At 31.6% G+C, this 17850-nt stretch overlaps 1 long non-coding RNA gene across 1 annotated transcript; it reads right to left on the reverse strand.

Annotated features, from left to right (window-relative positions):
• Nucleotides 1-213: 213 nt before the first annotated feature.
• On the reverse strand, nt 214-1640 carry LOC124082548 (uncharacterized). The gene is made up of 3 exons (XR_006848423.1): nt 1528-1640; nt 1062-1130; nt 214-348 (listed from the first exon to the last, which is right to left on the reverse strand). It is a non-coding gene; the product is annotated as an uncharacterized LOC124082548 (long non-coding RNA).
• Nucleotides 1641-17850: the final 16210 nt, after the last annotated feature.

Raw genomic sequence — 17850 nt, forward strand, 5'->3', positions numbered from 1 at the left:
GTATATTGTACCATTTGATTTAAAATAAGAATCAGATTAAACTTTACCAACTTTTTTTTTCTGTCAGATTTGTAAATCACCAAGCTCACTTCTATTTCTCTCTAAATGTAAGAACTTGCACCTTAAAGAGACTTCACATTCCAAAGAGATCCAAAATCTTTAAAATATTTATTGATATTTCATGCCTTAGAAAATTTTCTATAGCTTTTTTATACAATTTTCCAAAAGTGCAGGTGGCCAAATCATTTCTTTTAGAAGTATGCAGATTGCTGCTCCTCAAAGCCTGTTCACTCAATGAGGCTAAATACACATCCATGAAAGATGAGAAGATATTGAGTCAGACAAATCCTGAAGGACCAAGAGACCAAAATAAACATGTTTTCTACTCTGCTGACATCTGGTACTCAAAATGAAATAGCAATATTGAAAAATTGCTAAAAGACACTTGTTTCAAAAGTTTGATTCAAATAATTATATATTAGTATCTACCAGTGTCATTGATGTAGAGATGTAGAGAAGATTGTTCACTAGCATGCTCAATTTAACAAAGCTATTTTCAAAATAATACTTTATTATAGTAAAATTTAGACATGATTCATTTAAAAATAGTTTTTGTTCAGAGTGAGAGGACATTTTCCCCTTCATTCTAAATTGGGAAATATAATGAACATTTTTTTCTTTTTTGTGGCTGTGAGCTGCAGCATTTCATATTGCTTAGTTCTATAAAAATTTATGCTGCTTTCACAATTACAATACAGATGAAGGTGAACATTTGAAGTGTAATAGTTTAAATTTAATATTTGAGGACATGTTAATCTGTTTAACTTAATCATTTACATTGTGCACAATGTAGAACATATTTAATATTTTCAATAAGTACATACTCATTGAATTCAGTGTGTGTTCAAATATGTTCCATAAGCTGATCAAATGAGAATTTTAATATTTTTTTAAATTGAGAATTATTTTTATTTCTGAAGATTTTCTATATTGTTGTAAATAATTAACCTTAAAATACACATATTTTTAAGTTAAGATGAAAGAAAACTTCTTTTACTCACAGAATGCATGCAGAATATACATCAAAAGCTTCTTTCCCAGCATCAGAAAAGCCTAGAATTTGGATGAAACTTAAAAAAAATAAGTGATGAGTATCATTTACCATAGGCCTTGATTCAATAGAACTACCAAATCTGACATTTTATCTTAATAAATTTCAATATATTGGTAACAATATTTGGGGGAAAAGAGGAACATTTTTTTCTACGTAACTGAAGAGTTTCAATTAAAGGTTTTCTTTGACACAGAAAATATTCTAGCTAACTCTGAATAAAACCTTGTATTGTTCAGCCTCAATGACAGAAAGTCTAAGCAAGAAAACCTAACATTAAATGGCTTAATACAACTATAACAGCTTTCTTTTCTTTTCAAACTTGGCTGCTATAGTATTGACATCTTTATGTATCTACTTTAAAGAATTGATTGAGGGTATAATTTCTTAATTTCCATTTGAATTTTTTTCTTTACCTTTTAGATTGTTCATTACATTTACAACTTTTCTTTTTAAGTTAAAATGCTATGGGCAGCTAGAAGCATCACTGTGTGACTCACAGATATTATGCTAGATCGTGAGCCATGGCTATGCTATATCGATTTAGTCACAAGTCACCTAAGCACAAAATGCCCTTTTGTACCATAAAAAGTTGAAAAGCTTTTCCCATGAAGTTAATGTTGCAACTTTTAACCCAATCAATATTTAGTCAGCAGCTCACAGAAATGGTGGTAAACCTTGTTCTAGCACAGTATTTTAGATAACAAAATGTTAACTCATTTTTTGAAATATAACAAGATTTCCATTGCAGATTTAAAATGACAAGATAGTATTTTATACTGTTTTTATTAGCAATATAACAAAAGGTGAGTTATAAATTTAGATATAATGCAGAGAGACTTTGGCTGTCAAAAATACTGTGTGGTTTTGCCTGGGTATGGCACAATAGTAGTCAGACATCAATATAGATGGAAATAACTTTTCTGTTTCTGCCAACAGATGACAAATATTCTAGGGTATTATTTTATAATTATTTTCTATGTGGTATCATTATCACTTATGTAAAACACATTTTCTAGAATATTCTATTATCACATAATATCCATAGAAATTACTGTGATTTCTAGAGAAATTGAATAAATCCTAATATACTTATATGCCACTTTTTTTATTATAGATAAATTGAAGAAAGAAACACCATAATACACAGGTTTTGTGGTACAAAAACATGTTACATATTCATATTTATCAATTGGTATATATTTGATACTCTGTAAATGTTTGCTGAATAAAAGAGAACTGCCACATGCAGTAGAATCAGAACTGAACTTGAAGTCTGAATTTGCTACTTATTGGCTGTGTATGTTTTGGAAACTTAATTAAAACAACTAGATTTCAGTTATTATTTATGTAAAATGGGGCAAGATATTTTGACTATTTAATGAGATAATGTATTTAAATTTCTTACAGTTTTTTCTCCTAAGACAGCAAAATGACCATATTTGAATCTGTTCCTGTGAAAAAAAGCTTAAACAAGAGGAAGAAGAACAATAAGAAAAATGAAAAGAAAAAGGAATCATTAACAAATCTTAAATTTAGGTTAATTATGTACATCCTTAGTTATTTAGAAGGAAATAAAATGTGTAAAATTTACGTTGAAAGATCTTAAAATTATCTGGGAAAAATCTAAGCTGACTTAGATTCTCCATTCATGTAGGTCTACCAGGAGGAGTTATTTACCTTCAAGACAAATGTGGGAGTATTAGACAATTTTGATTTTTAAAATCTTGGGTAAATTAAAATAGTTGGTTCTTCCTGACTAGATTATAAGTCTTCCATCTTTCTGGCAATTTAATACCACAGAATAAAAGACAGTCTACAGCAAAACATCCTAATTGAAACCAATAGCTATTTTCACACAGTTACTAGTCAATCTTCTACAGCTCTTTTCTAAATATTGTATTAATTTCCCAGGGCTCCTGCAATGGATTTCCAAAACTTGCATGTTTTAGAACAGTAGAAATGGATTTTGTCAGAGTGGTGGTTGTGCCAAATCCCAAATATCAGCAGGATTGCTCTTTCTCCCAAGTCCCACTTCTGCAGGCTTCAGTTGTTCCTTGACTTGCAACTGCAGTTTCATTTACCGTTTGCCTCCACCCATACATCTCTCTCTCTTTCTTTATGTGTCTCAAACATCCCTCTAATTTCTCCCATGTGAACTCATGGTCATTAGATTTAAAACCCACTCAGGTAATCCAGAATGATCATCTCAAAATTCTTAATATTACGTGCAAATAACTTTTCTCTTAAGTAAAGCAGTATTCACAAGTTCAGGGTAGACATACATTTTGGGGGACTATCTTTCAACCCACTAAAAATAGGAAAAAATAATCAAAGTATCAATTATTTTGGAAGAGCATTATTAATGGAAAATTTATGCAAAAATACAGAAAGTATTTCCTATTTCAATACAGAGTAGCTTGTACTAAATCAGCCTGCTTACTGGTTTAACAATCATATACTATAAACAAAATGTGCTTAAACAATCATCTGAAGGCACTGAAATGACAGAAAAAAGGGACAAGTGGGATGATATCAGAATGTTAGAAATGAAAAATGTTAAATTTATCTTTTTGTTTCTAATCCCATCAAAGTTGATAAAAGGATCAATTTATGGAAGGTAAGTTACTTCATCAGAAAGTTAACTAAAGCTCATTTTTTAAATGGAATTTGGTTTTGCAAAAGAATCAGAAAAGTGAAAAAAAATCAAGGAGAAAAGAAGGTCAAGGGAAATGGGACTTCAAATTTATGTTTAACCTTTACCCTAATCCTCGGCTAACAATACACCTGAACTACACATGTATGGAGAAAATTCAATACTTCTGGTGGAAATAAATATCTACAAGGCAAAAATAATTAGGAAAGATTTCAGCTGCTGCTTCAATAGCAAAGGTAACAGAATTTTGAGTTTGAGTTTAATCAATTTAATTGCTTAACAGAACAAGAAACAAAACAACAAATCAACTGAACAAATGAAGAAAGAAATAATCAATATTATTCCAGAGTACATTATGAAATCTGGAGACTAAAATACATCATCCAAAATGTCCATTATACACCTAGAAACTCTTATCTCTGTGAAGAGACAGGAAAATATATGTAGTTAATAGAAAGTACAATAGAAATTCAACTCTGGGACTAACCAGATATTGACATTAGCAAACAAGCTGCATAAGGAAGTGTAGCAATTCTTATTTGCAGATAATTTAATTGCATATGTAGAAATTTCTGAAGACATTAAAATTTATTATGAATAGTAAGCAAATAATGCAAGATTTAAAGAGCAATATGCATATATTAATTACATATTTGAATAAAATAGATAAGTGAAACAAAAATGATTTAGAACTCACTAAAAAAGCAAAATACAAAATAATTCTTAGGAATACAAAGGAAAAAAACTTAATTTTAAAAGACTTAAAAGGAAAATTAAACTACATGCATTGGATCAAACTGAGCTATAAATACAATATATTATCAATTATAAACCATATTGTCTTTTAAAAGTTTTACCAAAATGTTTATTTTTCATGGTGCTGGAACACTACTCAGTGATACACATACTACTGTTACACACAGCAACCTGGATGAATGCGGCAAAAACAATACAGGGTAGAAGCAACCATATGCAAAACAATCTTATTTACCTAAAATGATCCAATTTACATAAAGTTCTAGGGCAAGTAAAACTGATGTATAAAGGTGAAGAAATTTTAAAAAGTTGTTGCCTTCGGCTAAGAGGATTGATTAGTAATGGGCGAGATAACATCTCTGTGCACCAGGATTGTTCTGTATCTTGATATGATTGGGTTTATATACATGAACACACTATTCAAAGTCATTGAGTTATGCATTTAAGATTTGTATATTTTGCTGTTCATATTTTTTTTTTGTTTAAGAAAGAAAAGAACTATAAAGAAATAACCAACAATAGTTGAATTGATTTACTTTCATCTTTTATCCGTAGTATGGGTTGGCAATTCAGAAACTACCTACTCTATATCTGTCTAGATTTTAGCACATGATGAAACATTCAAGTATATTACAAATCAGGTAAAAAAAGGCATAATCTCTCCACAGACTCTAAAATAATGCAGAAATGTATTACATAGAGAAAGGGAGGGAGAAGAAAGAAAGAGAAGAGAGGGGGGAAAAGAATGATAAAGCAAATAGAGTAAAATGTAAATATTTATGTAAGCATCTGGCAAATTTCTCTAAAGACAATGGATATTCTAGGACTGGGTTCAATCTTTTTTTAAAGCTAAAATTATTACAAAATAAGAAAAATTAGAAAAATCTTGAGTTCGATTGTATAATTCTGGGAACAGAATAAATCTTGAAAATTAAAAACTTGCACATTAGCATTCACAGAAGTATTTGAGAAAATATTGCATAAGAAACATAAAAATATAATTATATGAAATACAAATAATTAAATAAGAATATTTTCAAATTTAAACATGACATTAAATAGCATTCCCACCTGAAATGATTCATATTTGCCTTGCAAATATGAATTTTATAAGCACAGATTATAATAAATATATCATAGAAGCAAACATTTCATAAAAATTCTGAAAGATCAAAGTGTCTGAGCACGTGATAATGAATGAGACAGGCAAAGGGGAATTTGAACCTACACCATATCATCAGTAGGCCAGAGAGGTAGAAATCAGTCCCTTCCATAAAATTCCAAACAGATTATTCACTTGGAGTCAGCAAGCACAACACAGGGCATATGGAGAAATTACAATTGCAAAGAAAAAAGATTAGGATTATTTCATGGAACAACTACACCACTCAGAACTGTAGCATTCTCTTTCCACTTCAGTGTGCTGAGCTCAGGTTGCTGGCATTTACAAAACTTATTTTAAAATAAATTAAATATTTTATCTGGGTAAATCTGATGCTTCTATTGTGTTTTTTTGGCATACTATAGAAAATTTGGGGTAGAGAGAGAAGAGGGGAGGGGAGGGGAGGGGAGGGGGGATAGCAGAGGATAGGAAAGGCAGCAGAATACAACAGACACTAGTATGGCAATATGTAAATCAGTGGATGTGTAACCGATGTGATTCTGCAATCTGTATATGGGGTAAAAATGGGAGTTCATAACCCACTTGAATCAAAGTGTGAAATATGATATATCAAGAACTATGTAATATTTTGAACAACCAACAATAAAGATTAAAAAATAAATAAATAAATAAATAATAAATACCCCCCCCCCAAAAAAAAAGAAAATTTGTCTTCATTTGAAGACCTATATATCATAACAACTCTTAGCTCCTGCACCTTAATCAAATCGTGACACTTTATAAAATCCATTTTGTTCAACAATAAACTCTTAGTCAGAATTCCCACTCAAATAAATAATGGGGGAGAGAGACCATCTCATTTTTACTTTGGCTAAGATAACTTTTCCTTTCATCAGCTGCATTCTTAAACATTAATGAATGGCAATCAAGCATCTCTAATCATCAACATAAAGGGAGACACACAATCAAGACACAAAGGAATTTATCCAAAAGGAAAGATGTAATGATGCAAAAGAAAACTCAAATAGTCTGAAGTTAATTTACTTAGATAAATTGAAGAGTTTATTCCATCCATTAAAAAAACAGTATGGTATGAATAATAAATATATATATATATATAAATGAAAGAATAATAAATATATATATATATATATATATATATATATATATATATATATATATAAAATGAAAGAAAGCAAGAAGGAAGGAAGACTTTGTGTATAAGACTCAAAAGTCTATGCAGTAGTTTACAGAATTATGGTAAAACGATGGAAAAATAAAAAATAAGTAAAAGATGGAGTTGGGAAATATGGTACCATCAGAGAAGAATCCTGAACAGAAATCACAGAATTCCATTAAGACAGCAGGTCTAAAAAGGGAGCTAGGGCATAGGAGTGAGAAAAATTTGAAAGAGGTTTAGGGGCTCATTTGTACACATATATGCACTCACACACACACACATGATAATTCTCAGGTAATAAAACACACAAAGGATATGGTAAAGGGAAACTCTTTAAAAAGATAAATTGAGCTCCACAGAAAATATAAACAACAGATTTCTAAGAAAATCTTAATTCAATTTATGAAGAAAACTAAAATGTGGCATAGTTTTATGAAATTATAGTTATAAGAAAGCATTTCAATTTCATAAAGCATATGTCTATTTTTAAATGTCTCAAATGTCATGCCATTGCACTAATAAAGAAGGAAGTGTAAACCTGGTGTGTTGCTGGTTCTGTGATATTTCCTGTATACATCATTATCTTAGTAATAAGTAGTGAAAAATTATTAGACTGCAATCAAACTTCCCTGGTTTTTATTTGAAAGGGAAAATTACAACAGCATGTATTGATTACTTTAAAAAAAAAAGGATTGTAGGCAAAGGGGACTGTAAGGCAAGTTTTCATTTACCTGCCAGAGGAAAAAATAATATTGATACGTGCTGAGAGCCACAGCCAAGTCGGAATGGACCCTGGCATTTTGCCAATAGTATTGGTTGACAGGCGGAGGCATTACTATCCACCTCAGCCGCTATTTTGGAGTTCTCATGGGGATTCCTGGGGATTCCTGGAGAGTTCCCATTGGTTGGGGAAGTGCAGAGGAGGGATTTCCAGAGGAGATATTTCCGGTGGCTGGTTCCTGGCAGAGCCTGCGTGGCATTCGGGAGAATTTCCTGGGAGTGTGTGTGAAGTGTTTTGGTGGAGTTCAAAAATAAAATTTGTTCCTGCTTCAGTGGCTCGTGATTTGTGCCCAGCCAGACTGCGGTAGATACGCAAGAATACATATAGCTATATCATTCTCATTGTTCTCAATCTGAGGAAAATATTCTTAGGCAGACCCAAATCAAACAACCACTGAATTTGAATTGACATCTTAAAACAGGGGAAGGAGAAAAAGAAATTATTCAGATGTTCAACCTCATACCTCCTCTATTTTATGTAACCTTGTTCCTGTAGCATCTTCCTAAGTTTTTACTAACATTTTGTCATTGAAGTGTACATCCAGTTCCCATGCCCTTGCTAGCATATCACTATGGATGCTGAGCCTTTGTATAGACAGTTTAGTAGAGCCCAATGCTCTTCAATATCAGGTGATTTTGACCCCAAGTGCACATTTGTCAACATATTGAGGAATTTTGGGATGCTCACACTGGGGTGGAAAGGCACTATTAACATCTGGTGGGTAGAGACAAAGATACTGCTAAATATCCTATGATACATGAAACAGCTACTCACCACAAAGAACCATATATTTTAAACTGTCAATAGTTATGAGGCCAACAAATTCTGGTCCATTCTATTGGAATTAAGTGAGCTATAGCTTAGTTTAATGTGTTAGTTTTTCACAGTCATGAACAAAATACCTTACAAGAACAATTTATAGAAGGAAAAGTTTCTTTTGGCTCATGGTTTCAGAGGTTTCAGTTCATGGTCAGTGATTCCACTGCTTTGAATCCAAGATAAGGCAGAACATTAGAGAGAAGGGTGTGGTGGAGGAAAGCTGTTAAGCCTACAGGAAACAGAAAGGAGACAGGGGAAAGGGATGAGGGGAGAGGGAAGCCAGAAAGAAAATAAACCCTTAGGACACACTCCAGTATCCTACTTCTTTTCACTAGATTCCACCACCCAGTAGTGCATTCAGCTATCAGTGGAGGTCAGACCCCTCATGCTCTAATCATTGCCTAAAGCCCCACCTCTAAACCTTGCTGCACTTGGGACCATACTTTCAATACACAATATCCAAATCATAACACTGAGGCATGAAGTAACTAGGAGAATTCTAGAAATATTCCATTAGACTTTCCTAATTATATAACCTTAAATATGCAAAGACAAGCAACCATCTAAAACCAAACAGCAAAAATAATCTATGTTAAGTATTACGGTTTTATCTTTGTCCTTCATTGGATATTGTCATTGCCTTACAGAATTTATTTCTCATTTCTTATGGAATTTTTGTGTGTCTTGCTCGTTTTTTTTAATTGTTTATTTATTCATTCAATAAACATATGTCCACTACCTGTTTCAAAAGCTGTGTTAAATATTGAGTATAGGAAGAAAAATAAAGTATATATTCTCTTGCAATATGTTAATAGTTAAGAAAGAAAGATATCCATGCAAAAATTATTTCAGCATATTGGTAAGTAAAACAAAAGTAATTTATATTAAGCTCAGTAATGATGTAAGGAAACAGATGATTAGTCAATTGGTAAGAGTTATGGAAAACTGCTTATCGTGTGCTTTTAATTAATATTTTATACAAAAACAATACAGTTAGCCTTCTGAGTAATATTCTGAGATTAATTTTATAAAAAGCAGTATTGTTATCTTTATAAAAACTTGCAAATGTACTCTATTATGTTTACTATATTTATTTTTTCTTGTGAAATTAACTTTATTTTACATTCTGTTCATTAAAGTGATATATTTTCAATGCTGAAACATACAGAAAATAATAACAAATAAAAGCACTTATTATCTAATTAGCTTTAAACAATTGTTAATATTTTTATATAAACTTCTTATGATAATATATAGTGTATATTTCTATAATATAAAATCTTTACATGTGCATATAAGCATTTTAAATATTTACCACCCCATTTTATACTTTATCTTATTTTTCAAATGTTTTTCTCAAGATTTTCTAGTAATTAAAAATTTTCCAATAATGAAGTTTCCAAAATATTTAACTTAATTCTTATTGTTGGCTATTTAATTGACAACTTTTGAATCTTACAAATAAAACTATTATGATCATTTTAGTATATATGTATATACATACATATATATGTATAATTTTTTTTCTAAATCAGTTATTTTATATATTAGAAAAAAATTCTACAATAAAATTGCCACATCAATATGTATAACTATCAAGAGTTAAATAAAGACATCAGGAGAACTTCATTAAAATGAGGACACATATATAAATAGAAAAAATCTTATAATATTAAGAATTATAAATTAGGACATCTAATTTATTTATAGATTAATTTCATATAACTAAAATTTTTGAAAATGTGTCAATAAATTACATTTATTTGGAAATTTTCAAAGCAATTATTTTAAGAAGGGCTTTCTTTTCTTTTCACTGAATGACACTTCTTTTTAATACCAGTGCCCTTCCTTCTAAGGTTTTTATTCATTATAATGAAAGATAGACATTAAAAAATATGAGGTAATGTTTTACTTAAGACATAGTTATATAATACCTTTGGTTCCAATTGTATTTATTTGCTGTACTTCTAATGGGTTGAAGACACAGGTGGGAGCTTCCAAATTTTGGAAAGGTAAATGGAAACTATACAACAATGTAGAAAGTAAAGAGAGTTTTCTGAGAAAGAAGAGTTATTATATAAAATTTATTATTTATTGTTATATTTCTAATTATTTAATATATTAATATTGAGTCTTAGTATTGACTGGGAGGAACACAAAAATCTCTTTACTAAGTTCTGTGATCCAGTACTCTCTCATATATCTTGAACAAGGCTTAAATGAATTGTTTTCTAAAAAATTGCTAAGCTTGCCATGAATATCACTAGCCATAGATGAAAGACATTTATGTATAAAAAAGAGTAAAAATTTAAATGAATAATAAATGGATCTTATTGGATTCAATAAATCTAAAACATTACTGCAACATGCAGTAAATTTTAAAAAAGTATTTTTTTTTAATATCAAGTCTTCTAATCTAGTGTTCATTTTATACTCATTCCAGTTTGGATCAGCTGTATTTCAACTGCTCAGTAGCCACTGTGGTTTTTTGGTATTGAAACCAATTAATTTTAAAAACAGAGCAATAGATTAAACATAAAACTTTATCAAACAATTTTTTGATAACAAATGTAAAGCAAAAAAAAAAAGTTTGTGCAGCATTTTAAGTTATAGATGGTATTCAACTTACATTTTAAATAATTATTCTATAGAAAATATATCAAATATTTTAATGAACGATAATTATTTCTTGCTTCTGTATTACAAAACTTCAGCAGTACTGCTGTGTATTGGGAATCAATAAAAAACAAACCTCTTCACAAGTAATACTGGAAAAATTATTTTAAGCCCCTGGACTCAAATTTCCTGTTCTAAAGGACAAAATGACATTCTGCAATAGGAAACTACTGTGATTCTCAACAATTATTTTGTGTACATTTATTCATCCAGAGTTTGCAGCTTTAGTGGGCCACATGATCTGGTCATAACATTTAATTATACAAGATGATGTTTGAAAAAATAGTCTTTTCCAGCTAGAACCAGGGATTGATCATCTGGTCTACCTCAGGACACAGAACTCCACTGGATTTTTTCCCTTCATTTTGAGTATCTGAATAGTGAATAAAAGATAAAAGAAGAGAAAGAAACTCTTGTGTGTGGCAGTGGTAGGGAGAAAAGGGTACAGCAGTATGAGTTAGTGGAGGCAGCTCCAGCAGCTTCCTTTTGACCTGATCCTTCCTGTGCTGGTGCTCAGCTTTCCCCCTTTCCTTTCTCTTTCTTTTTCTCAAGCGGGGTTCTCCAGTTTGTCCATGATTCTATGTGCTACCCACTAGCCTTCCAACAAATGCTGCTTTTGCTTCATGTTAAATCAGAGCCATTTTCTATTTGAATTGAGGATCCTGATTTTGTTTACTAGCATAAACCTTATTACAGTTGACCATGTAGTTTCTGAGACCCACTATACAACCAGACAAGGGTAATTCTCAAATCTCTTTCCATGGAAAATTGTAAATATTTTGTTTGTTTGTTTGTTTGTTTATTAACAGAATTAATGCATAAAAATGGTCTGTTTCTTCATTTGAGGCCATGGCCATCTTCATTTAGAAGCTCTAAAGAAGGACACAGTTTGCTGCCCTCATACTCAGACAATGTCAAATACTGAAAACCTTACGTTTATATTCATGTACTTCCCTGTGTGTTCTAGCTTCTACTTTAATGTGAGTTCACATCCCTTCAACAAATTTAGGTACAGGTAAGAATAAGAATCTTGTTTCAATCAATTCAGATTGTTTTACAAGAGTAGCCCAACTACTCATTTACTTTAGAACCCTTTTTATGAGAAAAATAGTATGAGTAATTTTAGTTCTATAAATAGGCAGTATTAACTAGTTAAGGTTTAGAAAATTGGGATAGTGAATTAAGGATTGCCTGAATTATTGTCTGCATGAGTGGCGCTGATCAGCTGTTTTCCGTGAAGGTTGTGAAAATACATACAAGTGGACTGGTAAGACATTAAGGTTAGAAGTTGAAGATAAATCGATACAGGAAAGAGGACATGGCTTCCTCAACAGCTTTAAATGGAAGAAAGATTCATAGGAGTAGTGAATGAGGTTCATTTCTAATTACAGAACAAGAAGTGCCTTAATTTATCTACTCAGTTTCCTTTGAGCCACTGAGCCCAGAATTCAGCATCAGAGAAGAACACTGAGCTTCTTAATAGTCAAACTATATTAAGGAATACAGTTACCACAAAATTGTTCCTTAATTTATAGGAAGCTGATGAATATCAGCAAAAAGAGACTGTTTCTAGATGTTCCAGAAGCAAAATCAGTTAAGAGGGTCAGCAGATCTCTAATTATAAAGGAGCTGTTAACACCACTGTAATTAAAGCCATATCAGCATTTCATTGCAAATGAACATTTTTCATAGATTGGAACTCAGCTGTAATGATTCAGTCTGAGCTGAAAGTTGGCATATAGGGCTCAGGAGCACAGCAGGGAAGGGGGCAAAGAAGGGAGATTTTTAAAAATTTATTTACTGAACTGTCAAACACAAAATATAGCCATTAAGATTTGTTGAGAAAACAATAAATAATACATTCTCTCAAAATTAGTATGCAAAGCAAATCCCTGGGTGCCATAGACATGGTAAAAGATGGCATTTTGGTTATACAGATTGGGGGAAAAAAAAGAATCAAAACAACAACAACAACAACAAAAAAAAAAAACCAACTTGAACTGAAGGATGAGTTTTTAATCCTGTGAGTAGTGCCTGTTTTACAGAGAATATTTAGATGTTGCTAAAAGCATATTTAGTGTTCTTAAATATTTATTGGCTCAGGAAATTTAGATGATTCCAATGAAACTGCAAAACATACACCAGCACAGTGGGGTTAGTTACAAAGGATGTTATATCACTTTTTTTTTTTCTTCAGACTCCTTTGATAGATAACTTTAATCTAAATCCCTTCATTTCTACGAATGTTAGCATTTTTTTAAACATGCCTTTCTATATGTTTGTTGATAATGATATAATTTACCATGATATGTACATTTTTATTTTATACATTTCTCCTTTTTTCCCCTAAAAGGTGAAACTAATAACTTATGAAGGAACAATGTAAGACAATAAAGTCCTACCATGTACAGACACATTTCTAGAAGCTCATTTTCAACTACATTATTATATTTTAATTATTTGTAGTTTAGTTTTTATAGTTATTGCTTAATATAATTTACTTTCTTCCTATAGTTTATAATACTCTTATCACGTAGAATCATGGGAGTCTTTCAAAGATCTTTGTTTTTCTGAGTATAGGACGATATTTGGTCCAGGTACAATTTGCTCATTTTCATTTATCTATTACTTTGATAAGATCAAGATTCTAAAGCCAAGTAAGAGAATCTTAATTTAAAAAGCCATTTCTTTATATAAAAAAGTAAGTGAATATTGACTATATGCTGACAAATAGCTGGAAGGGTGCTGACCAAGTTGATAAACATGGTCAGTGACAGGAGGTAAGTTAATAAGAACAAATATTAAGAACACGATCTATGTGACTTTAATCATTCTTCTTTATTCTTGTATTATCTACTTAAACTTACTTAAATAATAAAATAGAGAACTTATGCTAACATATCTAGCAATTAAATGAATTGGCAGATATAAAGTTAATAGATACGTATAAGAATATCATCTCTTGGGCTAGGTTGTGGCTCAGTGCTAGAGCACTTGCCTTCTATGTGTGAGGCACTGGGTTCAATACTCAGCACCACATATAAATAAATTAAAAAAATAAAGGTCCATCAACATCTAAAATATATTTAAGAAAAGGAATATCATCTCTTTAATGTGCATTTTCATTTATGGTTCAAATGACTTCTTCATAAATGTTAACCTAGGTAACAACAGACATGAGAGATGGAAACAGGAGGTTACATGGTTGAACCCCCATGCTTTCTTTTGAAGGATAGTTTACCTGAAGACATTCTTGACCTGCCTGGCTTAAGTCAATAGGATATATTATATTCCTCAGCAAGCAATCTATTTTCTGTAGGAGGAATGCACACCCAAATGAAACCTGCCAATTTACTATGGACAAGAATTTTGTGACCTTTACACAGACCAGTTTCCAGAATTCAGAGAGAAAGGATAATTAGAAGCGAACCCCCCAACTATAAAATTTTTATGAACAAGTTCCAATTAGAACTAATCAATGTGGGCCAACTCAGACTTGGCTTGAATCTTTAACATGTCATTATAATAGCAAAATCTCCCCTCTATAGAATAAGACCATGTTCAATAGGAACTTGAAAGTCTGATACAATCCTTCCATGAGTCAAAAGTCAAGAGGAGGACCAGGGAAGGGACTCTCTGGAAACTTCCCTGGGACCCCCAATGAAAAAAGAGGGCAAGAAGAGTGCACCATCTTTCTCCTCTCTGAATAGACCGATTCTTTCCCTTCTTCCCTTGAGAGTGTTCCATTTTCCTTTTTCCTATCTCTTCTAATCAACATATGCCTGCTATTTTGTGCAATTAATTTGAAATTCTTTCAGGGTTGTCACAAGACCAAGGACATCTGTGGTTGCCTTGGCTCTATGGAGAGCCTTGCTCTGCAACAAATCCAATATAGACATGACAACTTACTTCAGGTTAAAATTCTATTGCCATAACAAAATCTTCCCACAAAGTAATCCAAAATATTTTCTATTTTGGAAGCTAAATAAACTTCCTGGCTAGGTTGGTAGTTTAAAGCATTTAATAGGGAAAAAGTTGTAGTAAGACAGTGGATGACACTTGCCATTACATCCTCTTTGAATCCACTATTTCTCCTCCCATATATTAGAATGTTCAGGCTTTGTCAGCTAGTCACTTCATTAACAGACTCTTAACAATACTGACACAACTGGCAGCTCTCACTATAAGTTACCAGTGGGAGAAAAGTGGTGGTAGTTAGAAGTCAGCCAAAAGGAAATGAAGAGTAAAATTCAGAGGTTGTGGGATAGACAAGGGGTCTTGGAAATAGGTCTAAGCCAATATTGTCTGAATAGAGCAGCTACTACTCCTCAAAAGCTTTTTAAGAGGAAAGTTGACATTTGTGTTCTAGTTTAGATAAAACAGTCAATAATTTGCACATCTAATATGTAATTCAGAACCAGAATTTGAAAACCTCCAACAAGCTATTGTATAAAAAGAGACAAAAACGAATGTGGAAAATTCCAAGTATTAATAAACTGAGATGAATTAAAATCCCTGATGCATTCATTCAGTTACTCAATGAATGACTGTTTTGATTATCTACACTATTTTGTTCTTGATAGCAAGCCAGTGGGTACAAAATTAAATAATCATCCATGATATGACTTTCATATTTGTGATCATTTAAAATACATTCTATCACTTTAATCATATGTTCTTGATGAGAACTAATTTGCCATGATGGTCAATGTTGAAACTTTTTTAGCATTTTCATTTTCCTTACTTATCTCTTTATCCCTATCTCTAGAAATTTATTTTTCCCTTTTCAGATATTCAAACTGTAACTCCATAAATGTTTCATGTCAAAATATACAAAGAAGCACATGTTATCCTAAGAGAAATCCAACTCGTTAGACGATGACAAGTGATTCACAAGGAGATAATCAATATTAAAGACAAATAACAAACATTGAATAGAATGGTAGAATATATGTGTATGTATATATATATTTATTTATAAGTTTGAATTTGAAGTTTCTTTCTTCCTTACGATTATTTGTATCTGACTTATTTCTAATTGTTTCTAGAATGTTATTTCTTTTTACTGTAAGAAGTTACATAAACTGGCCATGATGGTGCCTGACTTTAATCTCAGCTACTTAGAAGGGAGAGGAAGGTCACAGAAGGATCATGATTTTGAGGCCAGTCTAGAAAACTGAGTGAGAAACTGTCTCAAAAACTAATAGGACGGGTGATGCAGCTTAGTGGTAGAGTAGTTGCCTAGCCTATTCAAGGCTCTGAGATCCATCTCCAGTATTACAATAAACTAAAAAAAAATTATATCACTCATAGAGTACTGAAAGGCAGAATATATATTTTGGATATAGCAAATATTAATAGGCACAGTCTGTTTTACTTGTAATAAATAAGGTCATGGTCTCATGGCCTTCTTTAGGAAGAGCCCAATAATTTCTTTAAGACTTTATCATTCATAATCAAAGTTTTATCTTCCATAATCCAAGTTTTCTAAGTATGTTGAGTAAGAAAAATCTTTAAAATGTCTAATTAGACTAACTCATTCTTCTATATTCCTAGGGCATTAGATTTGGCTTTGCTTAAATCATGATATATCAAACATTAAAAATTCAAAGAACCATAGGATATTTTTCAGATTAGTATATTTGGTGATTTCTACAGAAATATGAGTGAGTTTGATATATTTTAGGAATATATTGATTATAAAAAGTTAAAAATTAGCAAAGTAAAAATGGGACATACTAGCCTACCTATCAAACAACTTAGTGTAGAAGAAGCTTCAAGGTCCAGTAGTAGAAGAACCCTGCCAGGTCCAGGGTTTAACCAGTACCACCTGTATATAAGAACTTGTTCCCACTATATATATATATTGACTCTATTTTTTCCATGTTGATTTCACTTGCAGGTATGGACTCTAATCATGTAATAAAATGGATACTAAAATTTCAGACTGAAGTAATTTCAACTTATTGTCTCCAATAGAGCTTCTGATTCTCAATAATTTCAGCAAATTCCCATGATCTTCATGAGCTCTGATTTATCTTATCTGGTTTACATTTACAAACCTGAATTAATCACAACTAGGAGGATGAAGTGCCTACATATGACAGCCACAGACATGGAAGGAGCTGGGTAGGAGATTGTATCTTTAAAAGAAAGTTGAGATTTCTGCTTCTGGTAAAAATGAAATAGAAGTACTTCTTGTTTTTCTTTCTACTAAGATCAGCTTAAAACTTTGGGCATGATAAATAAAAAATAATTTTAAAAATACACAGTTCTGAAACCTGGAAGGAGAAAGACAGTTAAGGATGTTGAGATCATAAAAGAAAATGAATAATGTGTTCCCTTAGTTTCCTTTTAACCCCCTTAATTCAGACTTGATACTGAAGAATTGAAAATGCAGCAACACCAGTGAGTGCACTCCAAAGTCCAAGGGCAAGTCTATTCTGGATAAAGGATCAGAGAAGTCTTGTAGGACAAAAATAAAGTTTAGCATAGCTGCGACATGACAGCTAATATTGAGGATATGAACAAAAAATGAAACAAAGCAAGAAGCCTAGAATTACATCTTAAAATGTATAATAAGGCTTACTCAGTCATCAATTATTTGGGTCACCCCTCATATGCCAGGTTGTCCTTCTGTACCATATAGGAAGCATGGACTTCTATTCCCATCCAGTGATAATGGGACATTTTGCCTTCCAACTAAGATGGTACCATAAAGACATAATAAAAAGATGGAGGTTACAAC

The sequence above is a fragment of the Marmota monax genome, unplaced genomic scaffold (assembly GCF_021218885.2).
Source record: "Marmota monax isolate L192 unplaced genomic scaffold, Marmota_monax_Labrador192_F-V1.1 WCK01_AAM20220418_F8-fsc00018, whole genome shotgun sequence".
Lineage (NCBI taxonomy): Eukaryota > Metazoa > Chordata > Mammalia > Rodentia > Sciuridae > Marmota > Marmota monax.